We start from the raw sequence: 13,493 nt of genomic DNA, 5'->3' as shown, positions 1-13,493 counted from the left end.
GAAAGAAAGAAAGAAAGAAAGAAAGAAAGAAAGAAAGAAAGAAAGAAAGAAAGAAAGAAAGATCTCAGACAATTGATAATTGTGTGAGGACTATGGGAGGGCCTTGGGGAGAAATAGAGAGCTTTGGGGTGCTAACATCTGCACAGGAAGGCGTGCCACTCCTCCAATGGCAGAAAACCAGATGTTTCCACTGAAGCTGCCTCATTCTTCTTTGCCTCTCCCAGTTTTCCTGAAAGAACCACTTGGGAGGGATGAGAAACAGACCAACCTCAAGAACCATCAGACAGCACCACGGGGAGCGTGAGAATGTTGGGCCTTGTGTTTCGTGGTGTTCCACACATAGAGAGTGGACTGGAGCTGCTGTCGACTTGTGTCAATGAGCTAGAAGGGAGGGAGCTCGAATCTCAGAAGGGAGGATGCTGCGGCCCATCTGGCATTTCTTTCAGTTTGGGAAATGCGGGAAATTTCGGAAAAGAACAGATAGGCAGATGTCTGAGTTACAAAGAACAAATTCCAGTCACAAACTTACATGGATGCTTTACCTCTTTTAATAATTTTTTTCATTCTAAAAATAATATATGTGCATTTGGAAATCACATGAACATAAAAAGAAAAAAAGTACCTAAAGACGATTATTAACAATTTTAAGTATGTATGTGTGCATACATGTTTATACAATACATATATAAAGTGTGTATATACATATGGTATACACACATATAATATTACATATTTTACTTACTTATTTATTTATTTTTGAGACAGGGTCTTTTTCTGTCACCCAAGCTGGAGTGTAGTGATGCAATCATGGCTCACTGCAACCTTGACCTTCTGGGTTCAAACGATCCTCTCACCTTGGGTTCCTGAGTAGTAGGGACTACATGCATGCACCACCATGCCCAGCTTTTTTTTTTTTTTTGGTAGACACATAGTCTCGCTATGTTGCCTAGGTTGGTCTTGAACTCCTGGCCTCAAGCGATCCTCTCACCTTGGCCTCCCAAAATGCTGGGATTACAGGTGTGAGTCACCTCACCTGGTCTATTTCACTTTTTGCGTGTAGCATTATGTCACAGGAATGTTGCTATGTTAATTTTTTTAACTTTTTATCTTGAAGTCATCACAGATTCACAGGAAGTTAATTTTAAAATGTATGGCAAGTCCCCATGTACTCTGCACCCAGCTCCCTCAATGGTAAGATCTTGTGGAACTACAGTTCGGTCTTAACTAGGAAGCAGGCAGGGTTACAGTGTATGCATACCATTCTCGGTAGCACATGTGTACATCCCTGTAGCCACCATCACAATCAAGATACAGGACTGCTCCCTCACCCCAAGGCTCCCTCATGCCACCCACTTTCTCTCGGCCCCCTACCATCCCTAACCTCTGCCAACCACGAATCTATTTTCTATTTCCAAACTTTTGTTATTTCAATAATATTAAGTGATGGAATAATATAGTGTGTGATCTTGTGAGATTGGCTTTTTTACACTCAGCATAATCCCTTGAGACTCATCCAAGTTACATATATCAATGGTCCATTCCTTTGTTGTTGTGGAGTAGTATTCTATGGTATGGATTTACAATATTTATCTTAAATAGTTGGAAAACAACATTTTTAATGATTGCATAATGTTCCCATGGGTGGAGATGCCATCAGTTTCCTAACTATTCTATTATTGTTGGACATTTAGATTGTTGCTGATAAAAATAAATGCTACTGAAAACCGTGTATACAAGGGCTTCCTGATTCTGATTTCTTTAAGATCGATTTTTAGAAGTGGAATAACTTAGACAAAGGATATTGACAATTTTCAGACTCTTAATGCCTGTTACCAAATTAATTTTGCAAAAGATTTACAAATGTATATAGGTCCACCAGGAATATAGAGGCTGAGGTAAGAAGTTTTCCTAAATTATAATACAAGCTGAATAATAAATATGTAGCTTGCTTTCTGCAAAAGCCAACTCAATACCCATAGGAGAAACTAATGAGCCTTGTTATACCCATGATGTACTTGGTCTAGGTATGTATGATCTAAAGTTACTTGATAATCATGCTGCCCTCTTGGTGAGCAACATGATTGGAGGCAAACTGTGGCATACATGCACAGTACAATAGTGGTCTCCTGGCTGCATTTGTGTTGGCTGTCTGTGCTAGGGCTTCCATAACAAAATACCATAGACCAGGAGGCTAATACAACAGACATTTATGTTCTCACAGTTCTGGAGCTGGAAGTCCAAGATCAAGGTGCCAGTGGGGTTGATTCCTCTGAGACCTGTCTGGCAGATACCCACTTCTCCCTGTGTTTTCTTTCTTTCTCTCCTTCCTTCCTTCCTCCCTCCCCTCCTCCCTTTCTCTCTTTCTTTTCTTTTCCTTTCTCCTTCCTTCTTTCCTTCCTTCCTTCCTTCCTTCCCTCCTTCCTTCCTTCCTTCCTTCCTTCCTTCCTTCCTTCCTTCCTTCTCTTTCTCTTTCTTTCCTTCTCTCTCTCTTTCTCCCTTTCTTTCTCCTTTTCTCTCTTTCTCTCTTTCTCCCTTTCTTTCTCCTTTTCTCTCTTTCTCTCTCTCTTTCTTTCTTTGATGGAGTCTAGCTCTGTCACCCAGCCTGGAGTGCAGTGGTGCAGTCTCAGCTCACTGCTAGCTCCACCTCCCAGGTTCACGCCATTCTCCTGCCTCAGCCTCCTGAGTAGCTAGGACTACAGGTGCCTGCCACCACGCCCAGCTAATTTTTTTGTAGTTTTTAGTAGAGATGGGATTTCAGCGTGTTAGCCAGGATGGTCTTGATCTCTTGACCTCATGATCCACCCGCTTCGGCCTCCCAAAGTGCTGGGATTACAGGCATGAGCCTCCGAGCCCAGCCCTCCCTGTGTTTTCATACCACGTTCCTCCATGCATGTATGAGTCCATTCCCATGCTGCTATGAAGAAATACACATGACTGGGTCATTTATAAAGAAAAAGGTTTAATTGACTCAGAGTTCTACATGGCTGGGGAAGCCTCAGGAAACTTATAATCATGGTGGAAGGGGAAGCAAACATGTCCTTCTTCACATGATAGCAGGAAGGAGAAGAATGAGTGCCAAGCAACGCGGAAGCCCCTTATGAAACCATCAGATCTTGTGAGATCTCACTCACTATAATGAAAACAGGATGGGGGAAAACTGCCCCCATGATTCAATTATCTCTACCCGATCCCTCCCATGACACATGGGAATTATGGGAACTACAATTCAAGATGAGATTTGAGGACACAGCCAAACCCTATCAGTGCATGAATTCCCCTTGTGTCTCTCTGTGTGTCCTAATCTCCTCTTCTTACGACACTAGTGAGATTGGATTATGACCCACCTTCAAGTCTCATTTTAACTTAAAGACCCTATCACCAAATACAACACATTTGCAGGTACCAGGCATTAGGACTTTAACATTTGCATTTTGGGTGGAACACAATTCAGCCCATAACAGAAGGTGTTCATTGCTAGAAAGGAAGGAAAAGTGAGAGAGTTAAAAGAGTTCAGATCTAGTAGGATCAGTGACTGGCCTGGTTGGTGCAGGCCACTGACATGTAGAACCCACCCAATGGCAACACCTACCTGGGAGATCCATCTTCAGGGCTGACCAGCAGTTTAAGTGAAATCAGCTAATTAGGAACCTTTCTTTTATTGTTAGTGATATTAATCAGCTAAACTCATGAGTGAAAATTGAATCCTGAAGCCATCTCATCCACATAGTACAAAGATCTCTGAATATAGACACGGACATTCCTTCTAGTATCAGCAGTTAAAAACTTCTGGCCAAAAATGCTACTGTCTTAGCTGCATTTGTCCAGTGTCATAAGCAGTCCCCTGCTCAGCACAGGACATACTGGTAGCTTTAGTACCTGGAGCCAGCTGAGAAAATTGGCCAACCCTCTACGCAACCATAATGCAGAGCCAAGCCTGAGAGAGCCTGGAAAACTCATCAGGGTCCTTGACCAATGGAGTGAACTGGACTCAGTACTATCTTTTCTTGAAGAAGGCAATGGTTTTCAACAGAGTTGGGTGTTATTCTTCTTAGCCCCAGAAGTCCACTAGGGCCTAGAAAGGGGACATTGAAAATAAGGAGTTAGGGTTTGTGGTTCAGTTGATAGAAGTTGCAGCAACATGCTTCACTGGAAATCAGCTCTGTTGGTGGATTCCAGTGAGCAAAGGTTACAAGTCAGGAAAAATGAGCTGGCTGTTAAGGATTTAGCTGTAATATCAGCAACCAGACATGCTTAGCATTGTTTGGACCCACACTCCGAACTGATGTGTCCCCAGTTCCTTTAAGTGGCTGGCTTTTATACCATGTTACATATATCTCACAAAGCCCTGTAGATATTGGTTCAACAAATGTGGCCACAAGAAATCAGGAATGTAATTATAGGAAACTATTAATAAAGCACTCACAGAGTGGGAGAAAATATTCATAGTACTTATATCTGAAAGAGGAGTTATACCTAGAATATATAAAGAATTCCTACAAATCAGTAAGAAAGCAAATACAAAAATGGGGAAGAGACTTCAGTGGAACCTCTGCAAAAGAGAATACCAAATGTCCAATAACATGAAAAAGTGCTCAACTTCATTAGTTATCAGAGAAGTGAAAATTAAAAGCACAATGCTACACCACCACACACCAACCAGAATGCTTAAGAAGAAAAAGTAGGCCAGGCGCGGTGGCTCAAGCCTGTAATCCCAGCACTCTGGGAGGCTGAGACAGGCGGATCACGAGGTCAGGAGATCGAGACCATCCTGGTTAATACGGTGACACCCTATCTCTACTAAAAAATACAAAAACTAGCCGGGCGTGGTGGTGGGCGCTTGTAGTCCCAGCTACTCGGGAGGCTGAGGCAGGAGAATGGCATGAACCCAGGAGGCGGAGCTTGCAGTGAGCCAAGATCCGGCCACTGCACTCCAACCTGGGCAACAGAGCGAGACTCCATATCAAAAAAAAAAAAAAGAAGAAGAAGAAAAAGTATTAATAGTTAGTGGCTATGTGAATGAATCCGTATTCTTACACACCGCCAGGAGTGGGGAGGAGTATAAATTGGTACAACCACTTGGGAAAGTCTTTGCCAGTACTTACTTAAACTGAACATGCAAGTAAGTATCCTATGACCTAGCAATTCTACTCCCAGCAAGAAAAATGCTTATGTCTACAAAGAGCTTTACTTGAATATTCATAGCTCCTTTGTTCATTAGAGCCCCAAACTGAAAATTATCTAAATACCCGTCAGTAATAACATGGGTAGAGAAATTCTTGTAGACTCATTCACACAATGGACTACTGAATCTGTTGTGCCATGAACTGGGTGGCTTTAAAAAAAAAAAAAAGTACTCTCTCACACTTCTGCAGGTTAGAAGTCTGAAATTAAGGTGTAGTCCGTGTCATGCTCTAGGTCTTTAGGGGAAGATCCTTCCTTGCCTCTTCCAGCTTCTTGCAACCCAGGTGTTCCCTGGCTTGTGGCAGCATCACTTCAGACTCAGGCTCCAACATCACGTGGAGTGTTCAACTTTTGAATATGAGCTGTCTGTTTAGTTGCTTCCTCCTCTTTCTCCTTCTTTCTTTCTTTCCTTCCTTTTTTCTTTCTTTCTTCAGCTTAAGCAAGAGAAATGTATTGTCTCACAGTTCTGGAGGCTGGGAGTCCAAGATCAAGGTGTTGGTAGGGTTAGTTTCTCCTGAGGCCTCTCTCCTTGGCTTGCAGACAGCCACCTTCTCACTGTGTCCTCATATGGTCTTCTTTCTGTGCGTGCATGACTCTGATATCTCTCTGTGTGTTCTAAGCTGCTCTTCTTACAAGGACACCAGTCAGATAAGAATAGGGCCTACCTCCACCAATGGCCTCATTTTAACTGAAATACCTCTTTGGGCATTTAAGTTGAAGGCCTTATCTTCAAAAGCAGTCACATTCAGTGGTATAGGGGGTGAGGGTTCTAATTATAAATGTTGGCAGGGGACATAATTCAGTCCATGACTCTCCATTCTCTGGATCCCCAAAATTCATGTCCTTCTCACATGCAAAATACATTTACCCCCACCCCAAAGCGCCCAAAATGTTAACCTATTCCAGCATCAATTTCAAGTTCAAAGTCTCACCTAAATATCACCTAAATCAGGTATGAGTGAGAGTCGAGGTTCAATTGTCTCTTTTACTTTCGTTTTGAGCTTCCCAGGATCCTTGCAGCCAATTGAAGGGACAATGAAACATTTCCTTGCCTCATACCAAAGTTATTGCTTAAATGTCAAGCTACCTTTGAAAGGGGAATCCCTTGTTAGTAATGGCCGGGAAAGAAAATGTTAGAAGAAAAGCATGACAATTTCTACAAAACGGTGAAAGCAGAACAATGAAGCTAACATCAGGCAAGATTATAGCTTAGGTACTGAAGTGGTGACGTTGTTTGGGATATATACCCTGGGGTTCGTTGTCACGTGCCAGGAAAATTTAGGACACAAACACACACACAGAGTTTAGGAGCGGAGGTTTAATAGGTAGAAGAAAAGAGAAAAAGAAACAGGTTTCTCTGTAGAGGAAAGGGTCTTGGAGTGGAAAAGACTGGCTGGTAGTGAATGTGCTGAGTTTTATTGTCCAGTTTGAGGAGGCGGTATCTGATTTACATAGGGTTCATAGATTGGGTCAATCAGGTATGACATTTACATAGTGTGTGGGGAAGAGTCGTCGCCCCACCCTAATCTTCTTATGCAAATGAACTTTCCAGTTGATCAGTGTCTTGTCTGCCCCTTTACAGTACACGTGGCTGGAAGAGAAGGGAAGATGGAGCTGCCACCTTGAAAATGTCTAGTCCAGGGCCAGCACAGTGGTTCATGCCTGTAACCCCAGCACTTTGGGAGGCCAAGGCAGGCAGATCATGAGGTCAAGAGATTGAGATCATCCTGGCCAACATGGTGAAAACCCATCTCTACTAAAAATACAAAAAATTAGCTGGGCATGGTTTCACGTGGCTGTTGTCCCAGCTACTTGGGAGGCTGAGGCAGGAGAATTGCTTGAACGCAGGAGGTGGAGGTTGCAGTGAGCCGAGATCATGCCACTGCACTCCAGCCTGGAGGCAGAGTGAGACTCCTTCTCATAAAAAAAAAAAAAGAAAAGAAAATGTCTAGTCATTAGTTCCTGCCAGCATTTACCTGTGCAAGCTCCCAGCTTGCAGGCTGCTCTTTGTTAGAAAATGATTTGTGACTGCTTGGCCAGGTGTGGTGGCTCACGCCTATAATCCCAGCACTATGGGAGGCCGAGGCAGGCAGATCACCTGAGGTCGGGAGTTCAAGACCAGCCTGACCAACATGGTGAAACCCCATCTCTACTAAAATACAAAACATTAGCTGGGCATGGTGGTGCATGCCTGTAATCCCAGCTACTCTGGAGGTGGAGGCAGGAAAATCGCTTGAACCCGGGAGGCAGAGGTTGCAGTGAGCTGACATCATGCCACGGCACTCCAAAAAAGTCTCACTGAGGACTCCCATACCCTTGCTATCTGTCTAAGTGATTTATTCTTAACTCTTATATCAGTATAAAAGCCAAATATCCGGTAACCTCAGTTACCTGCAACTCGGGAAGGGATCAACGAGTGAGCAGGAAAGTTTCTCAAGCAGCCAAAGGAGTGTCACGAAATTAAGTTTCCATCAACTATGAGTCTTTTCTGACTTCATTACTCTTGTTTGAACAATATCCTAAAAAGTAAGCTGCTCAGCCCTCTCAGCTTTGAAGAGCAAACTGCAAGGTTTGCAACAACCTAACAGGAATGAAAGACCAAGAAAAACTATAAAAGGTAGACATAAGAATTCAAAAGGTATAGCAATCCAGAGGTCACTTTTCACAGAGCGAAGCTCTCTGTGCTTTACTGGCTTCATTTGTAGCAGGACAAGCCGTGGACAAAACCCCTCAGACACCAGGTTAAAGAAGGAAGTGGTTTTATTCGGCCAGGAGCATCAGCAGACTTGCATCTCAAGAACCGAGCTCCCTGAGGAAAGAGTTCCTGGCCCTTTTAAGGGCTTATAGCTCTAAGGGGTCCACGTGACAGGGTCCTAATAGATTGAGCAAGCATGGGGTACATGAGTAGGTGGGGGTGAGCAAGGCAAGTATTTCTCCATACTATTGTCTGTGATCTATAGATAGCACAAATGATTAGGGTGGGGGTTAATCTTTAGCCTACAGGCCTGGCCAGTGGCCCCAATCAGTCTGTTATTTTTCAGTTTTTACTTACCCCTTTTCTTTGGAGACAGGAGACAGTAAGAGAAATGGCCTCTCTCCTCACATTTAGTGAGAGAATAGCATCTCTAAACCATCAAATTAATATCTATCTCCTAAACAGCTTTCAAAAAGCACATGACTTTGCCAGGTGTGGTGTCTGATGTCTGTAATCCTGGCTCTTTGGGTGGCCTAGGCAAGCAGATCACTTGGGAGCAGGAGGTGGAAACCAGCCTGGGTAATGTCAGAGGCATTCAAAGCAGAACGACCCCATCTTGAATAAAGTCTGGGTAAAATGAACCTGACACCTATTGGACTCCATTCCCAGGAGGTCAAGGCACTGTAAGCCACAGGATGGAATAGGAGGTCAGCACAAGATACAGGTCACAAAGACCTTGCTGATAAAACAACATGTGGTAAAGAAGCCGGCCCAAACCCAGCAAAACCAAGGATGAGAATGACCTCTGATCACCCTCACTGCTCATTACGAGAGGTGAAGCCAGTGGAACTTATAGCTTTCCTGTCAAAAATCCTTAACCCAGCAGGTTTCCTAACAGGGGATCTAAATCTTAATTAATTACCATGCAAAGGTCCGACCAGATCTAGGAGGAACTCTCTTCAGGACAGGACGGTAGATGGTTCCTCCCAGGTGATTAAGGGAAAAAGACACAATGGGTATTCAGTAAGTGATAAGGAAATTTTTGTAGCAGCAGAGTTAGGAAAATTGCCTAATAATTGGTGTGCTCAAACGTGGGAGCTGTTTGCACCCAGCTGAACCTTAAAGTACTTACAGAATCATGAAGGAGACGTCTATACCAATTCTAAGTTAATATGGACTGGACGAGGTTGTATTAATAGCAAAGAATAACTGAAATCCCAAACTTACAAGGTTTTCAACAAAAGTAAAGTTTGCTAAAAGTTAACAATGTAACATGTATTATCCTGACTTCTAATCTTGTGGAAATCAGACCCTATCCGTGCCCCTCAAAGCTCAAGTCCCTCAGCGCAGGGTCATGCAACTAATAACCCTACTTACAGGGTTAGGAATGGCTACTGCTACAGAAACCAGAATAGCAGGTTTATCTACTTCATTATCCTACTACCACACACTCTCAAAGGATTTCTCAGACAGTTTGCGAGAAATAACAAAATCTATCCTTACTCTACAATCCCAAGTAGACTCTTTGGCAGCTGTGACTCTCCAAAATCACCGAGGCCTAGACCTCCTCACTGCTGAGAAAGGAGGACTTTGCAACTTCTTAGGGGAAGAGTGTTGCTTTTACACAAACCAGTAAGGGATAGTATGAGATGCTGCCCGGCATTTACAGGAAAAGGCTTCTGAAAACAGACAATGCCTTTCAAACTCTTATACCAACCTCTGGAGTTGGGCAACGTGGCTTCTCCCCTTTCTAGGTCCCGTAACAGCCATCTTGCTACATCTTGCTATTACTCACCTTTGGACCCAGTGTTTTCCTTTTTTTTTTTTTTTTTTTTTTTTGAGACGGAGTCTCACTCTGTTGCCCAGGCTGGAGTGCAGTGGCCGGATCTCAGCTCACTGCAAGTTCCGGCTTCCGTGGACCCAGTGTTTTTAACCTGTTTGTCAAATTTGTTTCCTCCAGGATCAATGCCATCAAGCTATAGATGGTCTTAGAAATGGAACCCCAAATGAGATCAACTAACAACTTCTACTGAGGACCCCTGGACCAACCCACTGACCCTCTGGCTGGCCTAGAGAGTTCCCCTCTGGAGGACACTACCACTGCAGGGCCCCTTCTTCGCCCCTATCCAGCAGGAAGTAGCTAGAGTGGTCATTGCCCAATTCCCAACAGGATTTGGGGTGTCCTGTTTAGAGGGGGGATTGAGAAGTGAAGCCAGATGAACTTCTGTGTTGGGTGGGGACTTAGAGAACTTTTCTGTCTTATAAGAGGATTGTAAAATGCACCAATCAGCACTCTGTGGCTAGGATTGTAAAATGCACCAATCAGCATTCTGTGGCTAGCTAGAGGTTTTTAAAATGGACCAATCAGCACTCTGTAAAATGGACCAATCAGCAGGACATGGGCAGGGACAAATAAGGGAATAAAAGTTGGTCACCCCAGCCAGCAGAGGCAACCTGCTCAGGTCCCCTTCCACACTGTGGAAGCTTTATTCTTTCACTCTTGATAATAAATCTTGCTGCTGCTCACTCTTTGCGTCTGTGCAATCTTTAAGAGCTGTAACACTCACCGTGAAGGTCCATGGCTCCAAGAAGTTAGGGACACCATGAACCCACTGGAAGGAACCAACTCCAGACACAATTATATGCTAATTATAATGTATTAGCATGCTAAAATACACTCCCACCAGTGCCATGACAGTTTACAGATGCCATGGCAACATCAGGAAGTTACCCTATGAGGTATAAAAAGGGGAGGAACCCTTACTTCTAAGAATTTCCCACCTGTTTCCCCGGAAAACCCATGAATAATCTACCCTTTGTTTAGCATATAATCAAGAAATAACCATAAAAACAGTACACCAGCAGCCCTCAGAGCTGCTCTGCCTATGGAGTAGCCATTCTTTATCCCTTTACTTTCCTAGTAAACTTGCTTTCACTTTATGGATTTGCCTAAAATTCTTTCTTGCAAGAGACTCAAGAACCCTCTTGAGGGGTCTGGATGAGGACCCCTTTCCAGTAACAGTAACATGGTGAAACCCTGTCTCGACACAAAAGTACAAAAATTAGCCAGTGTGGTGGTGCACGTCTATAGTCCCAGGTACTCAGGAGGCTGAGGAGGGAGGACTGCTTGAGCCTGGGAGGTGGAGGCTGCAGTGAGCCAAGATTGTGCCACTGCACTCCAGCCTGGGGTGACAAGACCCTGTCTCAGATTTTAAAAAGGTAGAAATAAGAAAAAGAAGAAGGAAGAAGGAAGGAGAAAGGAGGAGGAGAAGGAGAAGAAGGAGGGGAAGAAAAATATTTATAAGCCTCCCCAACCCTGGGCATGGTGGCTCATGCCTATAATCCAACCATTTTAGGAGGCCAAGGGGGGTGGATTGCTTGAGCCTAGGAGTTTGAGACCACCCTGGGCATCATGGCAAAACCCCATCTCTATACAAATACATACATAGATATATGAATTAGCCAGGCATGGTGGTATGTGCCTGTAGTTCCAGCTACCTGGGAGGCTGAGGTGGGAGCATTGCCTGAGCCTGGGAGATTGAGGCTACAGTGAGCTGTGATTACACTACTGCACTCCAGCCTGGGCAACAGAGGGATACCCTGTCTCATAAATAAATAAATAATAAAAAAGCTGTTTCAGGCCAGGTGCACTGGCTCACACCTGTAGTCCCAGCACTTTGTGAGGTTGAGGTGAGATCACTTGAGGTCAGGAGTTCGAGACCAGCCTGGCCAACACGGTGAAACCCTGTCTCTACCAAAAATACAAAAAATTAGTTTGGCATGTGTAGGGAGATCCCCTGAAATTATTGCTATGCAATAAAAGATGAAATGCTCACGATTATCATAAATGCAAAATTGCAGGCAGGATTGTGTAAAGACAATGCCAGGTTGGACTGCCAGAATGAACCAACAGCACGTGATGTGCTTCCCCCTGCAGAGAGCCTATAAATGGACGTGCAGTCAGGGAGGTTTCACATCACCAAGATTCCTATCCCAGAAAAGCAGATGTTCATAGCTCTGGGAATGGAATGCAACCCTTGTGGAGAGCCTACAAACGGATGCATGAGGGGCTCCTGTTCATATGGATAAGATAGGGCTATAAATGCCCTCATCCTGCCATAGCTCTTCTAGGCCTCTTTAGGGTTAAGGCATACTCCCTTCTGAGAATTTCTGATCTAACTGGTTGTCTAGTTTCACGTCCTGTTTCTATGGATTGTTTGTAACCAGCTTTTACTGCAACTGTTACGGCTGATTAATATCTTGTTAATCACAGGTTATGGAAAGACTGTGTTTCTGTTATAAGGATCTGTTAGAAATTACTGATGCACACACTATATTGTAAATTCTTATCTCTGTATACTGTACTTCTGCATACAGATGTTATGTTAAAGAATTACTTCATCCCCATGTGACCATCTCACCTCATAATCAAACGACCCTCAATCTCTCACTAACCTAAATCCCTCACTAACCTACCCCTTCCTATTTCTGTTTGGGCTGACTGGGTTCTTATTCATGTTGCTTTACTTCCTTTTCAGTCTGTTGATCCTCTCCAACTGCCACAAGTTAACGCAGACGGTGAGCCACTCCCTTTACCTTGGGTAGCTGACCCCCCCTACTATTCCTCCTTCTGATGATGAGGAGGAATTCAACCTCTCCTTGTTTTCTCCCCAAGAGGAGGAACCTAGTGATGATCCCCTCCCTCTGCCTCCTATCTTGGAACCTGTATATGTTAACTCTTCTTTTACTAAGCTGTTGCCCCCTCTGCCAGAGGAGGATGTGTGGCATTCACTGAATGGCCTGTTTCTTGTTCCTGTCATCCTTTTGGACCTCTCCCCTCTTCTAAGCCTACTACTTCTTTCGACACTCCAGGACCCCTTCTTCCAGAGGTTTGGAATCCTGCTTCCCCCCAGTCCACGTCCCAGCACCCTCACTCTCCTTCTCTTCCTCTGCCCCTGCACGATAGATGTGTGAGTCACCTGTTTGGGTAGAGCAGTGGCCACTTTCCAAACACAAGTTGGACGCTTTAATTGAAATTGTTAATGATCTACTACAAGCAAACACTATTGAGCCCTCCTTGTCTCCATGGAACTCGCCTGTATTTGTTGTACAAAAGAAGTCAGGAAAATGGAGGATGGTAACAGACTTAAGAGCTGTTAATGCAGTTATGAAACCTATGGGGGCATTACAACCTGGTATGCCCTCCCTCTCCATGATTCCTAAGGAATGGCCTTTAATTATCATTGACCTTAAGGACTGCTTTTTTCATATTCCTTTAGACAAGTCAGACGGTGATATATTTGCTTTCACTATACCTTCCATTAACAATTCAGTTTCTGCAGCTAGATATCAATGGAAAGTTTTATCTCAAGGAATAATTAACAGTCTTACTATTTGTCAGTTGTTTATCGGTACTGTGTTACAACTCATCTGACAGACTTTTAAAAATAATTACATTCTTCATTATATGGATGATATACTGATTGCTGCTCCCACTAAAGATGAATTAATTCAATGTTTTACCTCTTTATTTTTATTTATTTATTCACTTATTTATTTATTTATTTGAGATGGAGTCTCGCTCTGTCGCCCAGGCTGGAGTGCAGTGGCCCGATCT

At 43.7% G+C, this 13,493-nt stretch overlaps 1 protein-coding gene across 1 annotated transcript in view; it reads right to left on the bottom strand.

Annotated features, from left to right (window-relative positions):
* The window catches only part of TBC1D8 (TBC1 domain family, member 8 (with GRAM domain)), a 265,338-nt gene that overhangs the window by 240,075 nt on the left and 11,770 nt on the right, over nt 1-13,493 (bottom strand). The window lies entirely within an intron of this gene.

This window comes from Mandrillus leucophaeus, unplaced genomic scaffold (genome assembly GCF_000951045.1).
Source record: "Mandrillus leucophaeus isolate KB7577 unplaced genomic scaffold, Mleu.le_1.0 Scaffold9, whole genome shotgun sequence".
Classification (NCBI taxonomy): domain Eukaryota; kingdom Metazoa; phylum Chordata; class Mammalia; order Primates; family Cercopithecidae; genus Mandrillus; species Mandrillus leucophaeus.
Note: the sequence above shows the minus strand (reverse complement) of the source record. Positions and strands in the feature narration are given on the sequence as shown.